This window comes from Vulpes vulpes, chromosome 3 (genome assembly GCF_048418805.1).
Source record: "Vulpes vulpes isolate BD-2025 chromosome 3, VulVul3, whole genome shotgun sequence".
Lineage (NCBI taxonomy): Eukaryota > Metazoa > Chordata > Mammalia > Carnivora > Canidae > Vulpes > Vulpes vulpes.
In genome coordinates, this window is record NC_132782.1 from 142,826,669 (window position 1) to 142,841,038 (window position 14,370).

Sequence of the window (14,370 nt, forward strand, 5' to 3'; positions counted from 1 at the left end):
CGGCTAAGCCCAACTAGATGTCAGAGGGCAATGTGCCTCTTGATAGTCTATACCAGTCAGTCTCCCAAAGCACACATGAGGTTGGAAGGCATAGACACAGGGTAAAGAAGAGTAGCCCACCTTCTGACATGGTTTCCTAGTTCTGTCTTGCCTTGCTGCCATAAATTCATCATCCTTCACCTCTTCAGAAAAACCTTCCTCATGCCCTGTTGTCATTAGCCAACCCTTGGCCACCTATTCTAATTCTTGTCTCGTTATCCAGTTCATTCTCTTCCATCATGGTCACATGCAACTATAAATTCATTGTACACATGGAAAGGTTGTTGGAAGGATGGATGCACAGACAGGCATATGGACAGACAGATGAATGAATTGATAATGGATCTGTTAAGGTTCTGTCTCCTTCCACAAGAATAACTCTAAACTCCACCAGAACAAAGACTGTATGGCCTGTTTATTGCTGTATCTCTAGTATCTAAAACAATGGCTCACTCAACGAATACTTATTGAATGAATTGAAGGAATATATGGATTATTTTGGATAATGGAATTTATTACAATAAGACTCAGAATATTTGGGAAGTAAAATAAAAGACAATATTCGCATTAAGTCTTAGAAGAAAAGCAACTCAGACTAACAGAGAGCTGGAACCCATTGGTTAGAATGCACAAAAATGCTGAGTTTAATAACAATTTTTAATTTTTCTATTATCTGACCATTCTTTTGTTTGCTCAAAATTAAGCATCCCCTGCTTTGCCATCAGGGCAGCTCATCTATTTTTTATGTCTTAATTATTTAATGACCTCAGTTCATTGATGTACAGATATATAATTAAAAATTTTCTCTTATAATTACTGACTGTATCAATCTTAAAGAAGGGATATTTCATATTATCAGACATTTACATGTATTATTTAATTTTGTTTTTACATTGGTAAGTATAATTGTCTACTTTTGGTAAGTGATTAATCTTAAAACTCAATGAAATAACTGGATCAAAGACATAGACTATGTATAATAAGGTTACGATCATCCCAACAAGTCTTTTTTAAGATTATCCTAAAATATATCTTACATCTTATAAAAAGTAAAGAAAAACATAATTTATAGAAAGACTTAAAATCAAGCACACAAACAGTAAAAAGAAACCAATGTATGTCCTCTTAGGTTTGTGAGAATTTGTTACAGCAGCAAAGAAAAACTAATACAATGAACAACCATCCCTGTTATACTTTATCCTTACCAATACTTTAGTTGTCTTGGCCAGTTTGCTGGGAATGGCATCCCATTGTGGTTTTATTCTACATTTATGTAGATGTAGATGTAGATGTAGATGTAGATGTAGATGTAGATATAGATAGAAAGATATATGGGACGCTTAGGCTCAGTGGCTGAGCATCTGCCTTTGGCTTAGGGCATGACCCCAGGGTCCTGTGATTGACTGCCTCATCAGGCTCCTCACAGGAAGCCTGCTTCTCCCTCTGCCTATGTCTCTGCCTCTCTCTCTGTGTGTCTCTCATGAATAAATAAATACAATCTTTAAAATAAAAAGAAAGAAAGAAAAGAAAGAAAGAAAGAAAGAAAGAAAGAAAGAAAGAAAGAAAGAAAGAAAGAAAAAGAAAGAAAGAAAGAAAGAAAAAGAAAGAAAGAAGGAAGGAAGGAAGGAAGGAAGGAAGGAAGGAAGGAAGGAAGGAAGAAAGAAAGAAAGAAAGAAAGAAAGAAAGAAAGAAAGAAAGATTAAGATAGATAGATAGATAGATGATAGATAGATGATATAGATGTTTGCTGAATTCCTTGGCTCATGCGCCCACCCTCCATCTTTAAAACCAGCAATATATATTCTCCTTAACACTTACTACCATCTAACAAATTTTATATTTTCTTTTTTCTTTTTTTCTTTTATTCTTTCTCCCCATTTGAATGTAAGCACAATAACAAGAAGGATTTTTCTTAAAGGTTTTGTTTATTTATTCATGAGAGACACACAGAGAGGCAGAGGGAGAAGCAGGCTCCATGCAGGGAGCCCGATGCAGGACTCCATCCCGGGACTCCAGGATCAGGCCCTGGGCTGAAGGCAGATGCTCATCTGCTGAGCCTACCAGGCCTTCCAATGATAAGAATTTGTAACTATTTTCTTCACTGTTGAATGCCTAATATATAGCACATGTTCAATAACTACTTCTTGAACAAATTAATGAGTAAATTTGCCTTGCTCTTAGATATATTTACTGAATTTTGATTGCAAGTTGTACATGTTTCGTGAGGCACATGGTAAATGTGAGTTCTCTTAGAGAAGATTTACATTTCCTCTTGGTAGGGAACTCAAGGCACTACTATCTATTTTGAGATCACTTTAGCATAACTGCTCTTTATCACAATTGCCCAGTCTCTTCAGATATGTTCTGGGTATTTTAGATATTCTAAATATAGGCTACAAACCTGAGGTCCTCTTTACTGTTCAACTTTTCAGATACTTCTGTTGCTCAATACCAAGATTCAAGTAGTAGTTCATCTTTTGGGTGAAATGGTGCTAAGGGGATGGATATTTTTTTTTATTCACTGGTATACTGAGGATGACAGTGTAACTCTTTAGGATAAATCATTTATAGTGACATTTTTCCAATAGACATCCTGTTGTGATTAAATGCTGAGCATTGTCTCCTGTGCCCTGTGTCCCTCAAATCCATGACAATCAAAGTTTGAGTTCATCAAGTTTAGCAAACATCATCAAAGCTAATGCCAGCCTCAGTGCTCAGTGTGTTGAGTTGGGTTAAGCCTTCCCTTAATCCTAAATCTATGTATATATATTTTCTTGTTAGTACATATCAAGTGTTTTTGAGGGAATGTTCTCCCTTTTTTTGTGTGGTATTGACAGAAATGGAATTCCCCAGCACCCAACTGATTGCCTCAAAACCACTATCCAGCTGACAGAGAGGTCAATGTTGCATGACTGGACCCCAAATAGAGGTAATTATGCAGCTACCAATTAAAGGTAATTGTGAAATACTTCAAATTGACCAAGCTTATTAAATTTCTAGTAAAAAATTCTGTTATATTCCTATAAAATCATCTAGAACCAATTTTAGTACTGCACTTACTTTCATACTTTTCCATGACAGGAGAATGTGAAAAGGAATTCATGATCTGCTTGTCATTGTATCCCCAATGCCTAGAAGGGTGATTAGCACATTTTAGGTGTTCCAATAGTATTTGAACAGATTTTGTGAATGAATAAATAATCTTAAATTAATAAACATTGTTGTCTGTGTATAAGTTGTTTTCCCCACATGTTCTAAGAGTCTCTAACTCTATATTAATACTGACTTCAGAGAAGCTCATTTTGACAATAAGGAGGATGTAGGAGCAAAACCAATTTATATCCAAGTGTAAAAAGCACATTATCTGACATTTTACTAGTTGAAAGCTTTGAAATTTATAATTTTAAGTCTTTCAATAATAATACTTTAGCCGTGGAAAGGTTACAAAGAGTTTTTGACAGGCAGTACCGTACTGTAGACCCTTTACATCTTTGTGAATTATGAAAGGGAAGAAACCTTTGCTCAGAATTTAGGCAAGAAAATCTAATACTTTATGGCAGGTTAGTGGCATTGCCAGGATCATATATTAGTTCTTCCATGTCCTGTCTCAGGTTCTTTCCTTCCTTGTTTCAGTATTGCTTCACTATAAATATTAAACTCAGTAACTTAGATCCCTGGTGATGCAGATACCCACTAATGAATTAATTCTGTAGGTTCTAGTTTAGGAATAATGAACAATTATCAATTTACAAAGGTAATGTGTTATATTTGAAAACCATTAGAAATGTCTCCTTTCTTTTTCTGAAAAGAATATTGTCATTTCTAAAACCTAAAGATTCTCCCCCCTCCCAATGAATAGCAATTTACATGTTGAAATAATTTGCAATGTGTTACATTGCAGAAGACTTTTAAGGATAAATTAAATTAGTCATTCAACAGAATTTCTGATTATAGGTACATGAACTCTGATAATATGTTGGATATCAAATAATTTGCTTCAATCTATATTCTTGTCGAGGCACTATTACTGAATTTATTCAAAGTCCTTTCTATAACAAAAGAGGTTTAGTCATGTATTGAGATTTAAAAAATTGTCTATCTTTTTTCAAAAGTTTATGTTCTAAAAGAAATAAGATAAGTAAAAAAGAATGTGAAGGTTTTATACCTCACTAATTTAAAATAAAAAATACTTAAACATAACATTAAATACTTAAATATTAAAATGATGAACACTTAAACATTTAAAATAACAAACACTTAAACATTGAGGTATTAAATAATACCTTATTTGAGCAAGTTTACAAAAAGCAGACATATTTGAATATTTCTCAAAGCAACATTATTTAGAAAATCAATTTGGAAAGCCAATTTGGCAATACTTATAAAAAGTTTTATAATGTGTTCACAGACTTTGGACTCGGGTATCCATTTCTAGGAATAGATCCTGAAGAAAAAGACCTATAAGAAATAATTATATAGCAACATTTTTACCTAGTAATAAGAGAATACTTAAATAAAACATGATCACTCATTTGGTGCAATATTTTATAAAAGATATAAACTACAATAGACTATATGGTAGTATGGAATAAATAAAAATTAAGATGTAAAAATGCTATGGGTGCTCATCTTAAGCATTACAATATACCCACACAGAGTTTCATTTTCAATGATTACTATGTACATTATTGGGAAATGTAGTGTTTAATGCTACCTTTGAAAAAAATTGCTAGATTGGCCAGCCTAGCTTGAAAGTTCAAATTTGTAACACTTTGAAAGAAAAACAGATAGTATTTGAAACTTGATTGAGTTCCACACAAGAAGGCAAAAGAGTAAACATTGATTATTGGTCAATAGCTCATGTAGATAGATGGATGGATGGATGGATGGGTGGATGGATGATGATGATAGATGATGATAGATAGATGGATGATAGATAGATAGATAGATAGATAGATAGATAGATAGATAGATAAATAGACTCCTTTCTCTAGGCCAAGTCCTATGGAAACACAAAAACAGGTATGTTAAAGTTCTCAAAGAATTTAGATTCTAGGGGAAAGACAGAATTAATTAGATAATAATACAAAAACAATAAGGCCTATACTAAATGTTAATATGGGAATTTTTTGCTAATGTATTTACTTATTCATTAATTTATTCACAGATCTAGCTCTATAGTAGCGAGGCTGAAATTTAGATTCTGAGATCTTAGATGGGCAAATTAATTAATTTGGGATTATTGTTGAGCAAATTACTTAGATTTTCTAAACTTTGGTCTCCTCATCTGATAAATGGGTTCAATAATATTACGTCCAATTTTAAGGTGAGAATTAAATAGAACATATCCAAAAGGCACCTGGCACAAAGATGCATATAACTGCCCTCAAAATACTAATTGTCTCCATCTTTTTCCCTGGATTGCCAGGTCATTTTGAAAAGGGATTGAAATTTCTGCAATAAAATACACATCTTTATTCATGGATTCCTTTTTTTTATTTTAAGAACACTTGAATTTTAAGGATTCTAACAAATATTTTATTCAGTAAAATACAATATCTTTTTTTTTCACTACGTAAAGGCTTTAACAAGTCTCCTCAGTCTTCTTAAATATCAAAACTTAACAGTTTTAAGAATTCAGTAAAATGAATCATAAATGAGCATATTAAACTTTCTTTGAAATACACCAAACATCTAGAGCTAACAGAAAATATTAAAGGCAAAGGAGATTTTCAAAATACATGCTAAAGCCTCACTCAATTTGATACCAAAAAAGAGGATGGATGAAGAGAGTTAGCAAATAACCACTCTTTTGAACATTATGCCAATGAAATCAATATATTCATCCTTTAAAGGGAATTCTACTCTAGGACCTGTACTGATTTCTAGCCCTGAGTATTATTAAGGAGCACTGCATTAACTTCCAATTCCAGTAATGGATAAGCTTTAGTTGTCTCTTTATTGCACTGAAAGGAACAAATCCTTACTTTTCTCATTGGATGACTTCCAACAGAGTCAGAAGAGAAAGAGAGAAAGGGGAAAAGATGACATTAGCCCTATCACACACTCTAGGGGATTTTAATATTACCAGGGTATTATATTTCTTCTGAATGAAAGCACCCAAAGAGCGTGACATGTTATTTCTTCAAAGAAGCTTTTCCTTTTCCTTTCATTTGACATGACTGAGAAATTATAATTCCTCATAAGTGGATATGTATCCTGACCCAAATGTACATATAAATTAATATTTTCACAAAATGTACATATCTTATCTGTAATTTGTTTGGAATATTATATTTTTCACTGCAAAGCCCCTTGACAAGGACTGAATCGGTTGTCAGGTTAAATGCATAAGTAGTCAACAATACAATTCTAAGTTTTTCAACTTATATTTGCATTTTTATAACCAAAGAAAAAAACACTAGTAGGAGAAAAGGGCTCTTCCTGGTTCTCAGAGAAGCTAGGAGTCATTTGCTCTCATATACTTACGACGTCTCAATTATTCCTGCAAATAGAAGAGGTAAACTCATGCATAATTCAAAAGCATGAATAATAACAAATTGTATTATATTTGGCTTTGTGCTACATAATTTGGGGGCAGAGACTTTACCTTCCTGACGTGTAAGCTGCAACTAGAATGATGAGTAGGACTTGGATGGGTTAAAGTGGTGGCAGTTAGTACAACCTGGAAATGAAGTAGTTGAATACATCTTATGTAAAGTCCAACAGCAATGCTTTCTATTATGTTGATAGCTAAATCAAATACATTTTATTCCTGCTTGCATGAAAAAAAATTATAACCCAGCTGACTTTTTTCAGTAAGATATAAATAACCTTGAATTAAGATTCAGAAAATTTCGATTTCAGTCTGGTTCTCTCATTATCTCTCCTAAGCTTTATTTTCTCATGCAACTAGTGTTATTTTTCTGGGCCTCAAGTATTTCGTGTGCAAAATGATGGAATTGCATTAATTCATCTCTAGGGTCTTTTTTAGATTTTAAAATCTGTATATCTGGGGCAGCCTGGGTGGCTCAGCGGTTTAGCGCTGCCCTCAGTCCAGGGTGTGATCCTGGAGACCCCAGATCGAGTCCCACATCCGGCTCCCTGCATGGAGCCTGCTTCTTCCTCTTCCTATGTCTCTGCCTCTCTCTCTTTGTGTGTCTCTCATGAATAAATAAAAAAAGTTAAAAAAAATTGCACTAAAATCTGTATATCTGTGATTACTTCCAATACTGAAGCTCTCTCAAGAAGGAAAATTAGCCAGAGCACCAACTTGTTTACATTAGACACACATTAAATGAGATGTTTCCATGGTTGTTGTCTTCCACCCCCAACTTCTCTCCTTCCCATCTTCCTTGCATCTGTCTACCCCACCACTCCACCAAAACCACCTATTGAGGGCACCTATGACTTCCACGTTGACGATCCAATGATCAGTCTTTGTCCTTACCTTCCTATTCCTTTCAGAAACATTTGACACAACAAATTATTACCTGCTTTCTTCACCTGGTTCCAGGAAGATCGTTCTATCTTAAACTTCTTCCTACCTCAGTATGCTTGATCTTCTTTTCCTTGACCTTTAATGGTTGCAATGTTTCAAGCATTAGTTCTCAAATCGTAACCCTTCATCTACATTCACCACCTGAGTGATCTTCTCCAGTTGTTTGTCTTTAAATATATAGTAGCAACTTAGAATAGTCCCAAACTGCCCTTTTAACTATAATCTCAAAAATTCAACTGCCTACCTGATGTATTTATTTTGGTATTGAATAAGCATTTTAGACTTAACCTATGGAAAACCAGTATTTCAAATGCTGCCATCCACCTGCTTCCATATTTTCCTTCCTTCTAATCTTCTCACCTAAGTGAAAGACAGTCATTCTTCCAGTAGTTCAAAACAAAATTTAAAGACCCATCTCCAACTCATCTCTTAAACAGAAACTCTATTTTATAATTAGAAATTCTTATTTCTTCAATACTCTCTTTGCCCAGAATTTTATTAATACTATTTATTGATTCATTACACACTCATCTAGGACTTTTTAAATTTTGTTTGTATTTTATTCAGGGTTTTTTTGTTTGTTTGTTTCTTATAGTGTAATAAGCTCATAAATTTATCATTCAATATAAAAACTGGCAGTGGATATTTTAGATGTGGTCCCCATCCTCCATCCTATCCTCTTGACACTCTTAAGCCAAAGTAACAACCATCCAGATCTGTTGTCCATCACTCCCTTTCTATAGTTTTATATATTTTTAAGCACATCAATATGTATTACTATATATTTCAATTATTTATTAACTCTGTAAAGACTCTTTTGGTATATGCAAGTTTATTTTTTATTTGATATTTATGTTGCTGAAATTTATCCAGATTGTTGCATGAGGCTGAAGTTAATTCATTCTGACAGCTGCATAATATTCCATTATATGAATATCCCATAACTGATATATCTGCTCTCATATCAATAAACCCAGAGACTGCTTCTAGTTTTTGACCACTGCACTGTGAACAATGCATGTATGAACAATCCTGTACATGTGGAAATTTTCTCTCAGGTTGAGGGAGATGCTGTTACTGCCTTACCTAGATTTTCAGGGATTCCTTGTACTGGTTGTGGCTAAAAGCTTAGGTCTGCAACCTGCCCTCGAGCATTGCTCCTGGGAACGAGGTACAGCGTCAGCTGAGTTGCCTGGGTTGTGCCTTTTCCTCAACCCGTTCCCCACCTGAGGCAGCAGGGAATCAATGAAAGTGTACAAAAGCCAGTGCCTTCAGACAAGAAAGACTGCAGAGAGATCACCTCTAGTACATCTACCCTCAGCTCCCCCACTCTCTGTATGCTGCATTCTGAGTCTCTCATAAGATTCTCCTAGGTTCACAGCCTTAACAAAGCATTGCTCAAGAGCCCAATCTCCTCCCTTCAAGGGAATTTGACCCAAAACAAACCTAGGGTTGTAGGGTGTAAAAAAGTACAGTTATACAAGATGGTGTCTGCTTTTCAAAGGGAGTGTAGTAATTCACATTCCCACTAAAATACATAAGTTTATAGAAGGATACATATCTCCACTGCCTAGTATTGTCCGATTTTCAGAAAATTTTTCAGTCAAATAAATATAAACTAGTATCTCATGGTAATTTTGATATATTTTTCATGATCACATTTTTTATAAAGTGCTGGCTCGTGTCTTTTTCATGTATTTTTAATTAGTTCTTGAACCTCAATTCCACAAAGTTCTTTGTATATTATTGATATTAATAATTTTTTAGAGTTTTTTTATTTATTTATTTAGAGAGTGAGCAGTGGGGAGGGGCAGTGGGAGAGGGAGAGAGAGAGCATCTCCAGCAGGCTCTGACTGAGCACAGAGCCCTGATGCAGGACTCCATCCCAGGACCCCTGAGATCATATCCTGATTGGAAACCAAGAGTCAAAGGCTTAACAGACTGAGCCACCCAGGTGCCCCTGATATTAATAATTCATTTTTATTGGCAGGCATTGTATTTCCTAGTTTCAATTTGTCAGTTTTACTTCTTTAGTATTTTTAACCGAAAGAAAGAGAAAAATAATTTTAACATTCTAAATGTAATATTTTTTTTCACAGCCACATATTTTTGTTTTGATTTTAAAAAACTGTGCCTATCCCAAGGTCTAACTTTTGATATGTAGTATGTTTCTTTCTATTATTCACTTCTGGATGGTTTTAAATTCCCATTAGGATTTCTTTTTAAATTATGATTTATTTAAATATCAGTATATAATGATTTAATTTCTAATTATTCAGGAAAATTCTGTATATCTTTTGCTATATACTTTTTGATTTTTTTACTTATTTTTTTACTAACAACTTTTTAAAAGATTTTTTTATTTATTTAATTTTTAAAGTTGTATTTAAATTCAGTTAATCAACACATAATGTATTATTGGTTTCAGAGTTAGAGGTTTCAGAGTAAGACTGATTCATCAGTCTTATATAACACCCGGTGCTCATGACATCATGTGTCCTCTAATATCCATCACCCAGTTACCTCCTCTCCCACCCCCTTCCCCTCCAGGAACCCTCAGTTTGTTTTCTATGATTAAAAGTCTCTTATGGTTTGTCTCCCTCTCAATTTCATCTTGTTTTGTTTTTACCTCCATTCCTCTGTGTTCTTCTGTTTTGCTACTTAAATTACACATATGAGTGAGATCATATAATTGTCTTTCTCTGAGTGACTTATTTTGCTTAGTATGACATCCTTTAGCTCTATCCACATCATTGCAAATGGCAAGATTTCATTTTTCCTGACAGCTGAGCGGTCGGTAGTCCATTGTATATATACCACATCTTCTTTATCCATTCATCTGTTGTGGGACATCTGGGCTCTTTCCACAGTTTGGCTATTGTGGGCATTGTTGCTATAAACATTGGGGTGCAGGTGCCCCTTCGGATCACTGCATTTGTATCTTTGAGGTAAATACCCAGTAGTGCAATTGTTAAGTCAATTGTTAGCTCTATTTCCAACTTTTTGAGGAATCTCCATACTATGTTCCAGAGTGGCTGCATCAGTTTTCATTCCCACCAACAGTGTAAGAGTGTTCCCCTCCCTCTGCATCTTCACCAACATCTATCCTTTCCTGACTTGTTAATTTTAGCCATTCTGACTGATATGAGGTGGTATCTCATTGTGGTTTTGATTCGTATTTCCCTGATGCCGAATGATGTGGAGCATTTTCATGTGTCCGTTGGCCATCTGTGTGTCTTCTTTGGAGAAATGTCTTTCATGTCTTCTGCCCATTCTTGATTGGATTATTTGTTCTTTGGGTGTTGATTTGATAAGCTCTTTATAGGTTTCAGATACCAGCCCTTTATCTGATGTGTCATTTGCAAATATCTTTTCTCATTCCGTAGGTTGCTTTTTGGTTTTGTCAATTGTTTGTTTTGCTGTGCAAAGCTTTTTATCTTGATGAAGTCCCAATTGTTCATTTTTGCCTTTGTTTCCCATGTCTATGGAAACATTGTTGCTGCTGAGGCAAAGAGGTTGCTGCTTGTGTTCTCTCTGCCTACTCCTTTTATACCTCCCCTATATTCTTAATAGCCATTCCCACCCCCTCACTAGAATTTCTTTCACTTTTAATTCCATTTTGGTGTCTGTTTCCTGGAAGGCCTAGATTAACAACAAACCATAGTCCTTGCTTATGGCTGTTAAAATATAAAACAGAAGTCTAATTAGGATAAGTGTAAAATCTGCTGATTATCCACTTATTCAACAAGTATTCAGGAACCACTATGCATGCCTATGATTGTCTTAAGAATAAAACAGAAGAAAAAAAATTAAAAAAAAAAAGAATAAAACAGAAGTCTAATTGGGATAAGTGTAAAATCTGCTGATTATCCACTTACTCAACAAGTATTCAGGAACCACTATGCACTCATATGATTGTCTTAAGAATTTCCTTGATGTTATAACTTTGAGACTGAATTAGAGCATTTCTATTTCCTGTTCATATACCTGCAGTTTGTTTTGGAATTCAGAGAAAATATCTCGTATTTTTCCATTGTTTGGGCCATGATTATAAATATCAGAATGTTACTTTATATCTAATGAAATGGAAAAACTTTCATTTTAAATTGCCAAGCTTTATTGACTAGTCAGGTGTGCCAGATAATAATAGGACATACCAAAAATAAATACATAAATACATAAATACATAAAGAGAATCAAGTACCTAACAGCACAACTGAAGAGTAAAATGGTAAACATGTCAAAGCAGTGGATTACATTTCTGGAATGTTAGATTCTCCAAATAATTGGAATCTGAATAAAAACACAAATCACATACCAAACTATGATCAAGGGTTTAGAATAGATTCATTAAGATAAAGCTTACCTTCCTTTTATGCAATTGATGTGTCCTGGAAAGTTTTACACAAATTGAATTTGTCTAATCAAATCATGTACTAATGCTTTTTATTAGGGGAAATTATGAATCTCTTACCAAAGAATTGTCCAGAGTTTTATACTGGCTTTGTTTAAATCAAGGTGAATTCTCAAGGTGGCATATTTCAATTTACTACACATGACAAATAATTGGAAAGGAAATATCTAATAATTAAATATAAAAGCTATATCTTAGAGTCTGGACTCCTGCAAACTGCAGGGGGAAATGTCCCTAGTTCAACTCAATTTCAGTAAATTTGTAAAATAATCAGTTCTTTTAAATGAATACTTCACTCATTAAGCCATCTTGGCTCCTTTTCAAGTTACTTTTCCTTTCAAGTACCCAGGAAACCAAAGAAGAACAAATTTTCTTTCTATAGCATATATTAATAGTCCCTTCTTTCCCAAGAATATTTTTATTGCAAATATATATTCATACATGCAAAAATCAAGATACGCTGTCACCTTAGGTACCATTAATATGACACTTTAAGTTATAAAAACCCTAAATTAAAGCTTGTCTAAAAAATATCCCCAAAAGAGTAAAAGATAATGAAGGGTGGTAATAATTAGCCGCTACAGAAGAAACATGATCTGCTCAGCAATAGCCACAACTCCTAAATGCCAGAATCTGTTATAAGGTAAAATCACCCCCAACACTTCCACCCCCAGAAGAAATTAACATGTTAAACTATCAAGTTCTGTTGAATAACTTGTTTTCTATGCAATTCATTCTTATTTTCATAACAGAAACTGAACATATTACTATGACAGTTAGATATGTTCAGTCCATAAACACACCAATATGTTGATTTCATGAATAATTTTACATCCGGATAAAGATAGATGAAAACTTTATCCCCATTCAGAATTCAGGGGGCACCAAATGGCAGCTGGCAGTGTCCAGATAGTGGTTTCGAAATTTCAGTTTTATTTTATTTATTCTTCTAATTTAAAAAAATTGTATTTACTTAGAAGCATTCAGAATGTCAACAAAACAGCTGCAACTCTTTTTTTTTTTTCTTTTTGCAATTACAGAGTGGTGTTCAGTTAACAGAACAATTATTTCATAGAAGCTGCATCAGAGAGAACTGAAGATGAAAAACTACCATCCCCTTATATAAGTAATTTGTGCTGTGCACCAAGAATCTGCTTTAAATTCCCATGCCAAGGTACAACCCCCATACTGTACCAGGCAAGGTTAGCGGCTATTGAAAATACCACCAGGACAGGGCTATCTAAAGACACATTTGGTAGTGTGTTAACTAAAAAAAAAAAGAAAAAAAAAGAAAAAAAGAAAAAAGATATTGTACAGTTTAAAAACAAATCTTACACAGCCGTACATTTCAATTTTTTTTTCTTTAAAAGGAGTGAGTTGCATACAGGGGAGTTAAATGCTTTATAGACAAGAAAAAAAAAACTGTGATAGAACCAACTTATTCATCATCATCATCATCTTCTTCTTCATCTTCTTCCTCCTCCTTATACTCTTCATCTTCCTCATCTTCCTCCTCTTCCGTCTTTTTCTTACTCTATTCAGCCTTGACAACTCCCTTTTTTGCCGCATCAGGCTTTCCTTTAGCTCGGTATGCAGCAATATCTTTTTCATATTTTTCCTTCAGCTTAGCAGCCTTCTTTTCCTAAGGCTGCTTGTCATCTGCAGCAGTGTTATATTCCACATCTCCCCCGGTCTCTTTGCAACGTCACCAATGGATAGGCTGGGATGCTCTCCTTTGGTTTTTGGGTGATACTCAGAACAAAACAAGAAAAAGGCCAAGGGAGGCCTCTTGGGTGCATTGGGATCCTTAAACTTCTTTTTTTGTTTCCCCTTTAAGGGGGGATATAAGTTTCCATTTCTCTTTCCTAACGGGCCTTGTCCACCTTACCCATGCCTTCAAATTCTCCTTTCTCCTTAGCAGACATGGTCTTCCACCTTTCTGAGCACTTCTTAGAAAATTCTGAGAAGTTGACTGAAGCATCTGGGTGCTTCTTGTGCTCCTCTTGGCAAGTTTGCACGAAGAATGCATATGATGACATTTTGCCTCTTGGCTCCTTAGGATCTCCTTTGCCCATGTTTAATTATTTTCCTCATCGAGGCACAGAGTAGCCCAGTGCCCCTCTGGCTCTCACTTGCCCCGACGCTGTCTCTATGGAGCTCAATGTACTGCAATGGCTGTGTTTTATATAGGGTTTCCCAAATGGCTCTTTTTGATTTTGCAATCAGATTGCTTCAAAGGGGGAACTATTTCACCAGAGTTAACTTAAGTATCTGTGAGCATGATCTTAATGGGTTATCTCTTAATGTTTACTGATTATGCAGTTAGCTTCCCCAGGATACTGTAGCCAAGGGGTTATACTAGCTTTCCCTTCAAAACCAGGGCTAATATGGTATGCAGAGCAGAACTAGTTTGAAT

General features: G+C 34.7%; 1 pseudogene; it reads right to left on the bottom strand.

Moving 5' to 3' along the window:
• Positions 1-13,351: 13,351 nt before the first annotated feature.
• On the bottom strand, positions 13,352-14,121 carry LOC112924409 (high mobility group protein B1 pseudogene; annotated as a pseudogene).
• Positions 14,122-14,370: the final 249 nt, after the last annotated feature.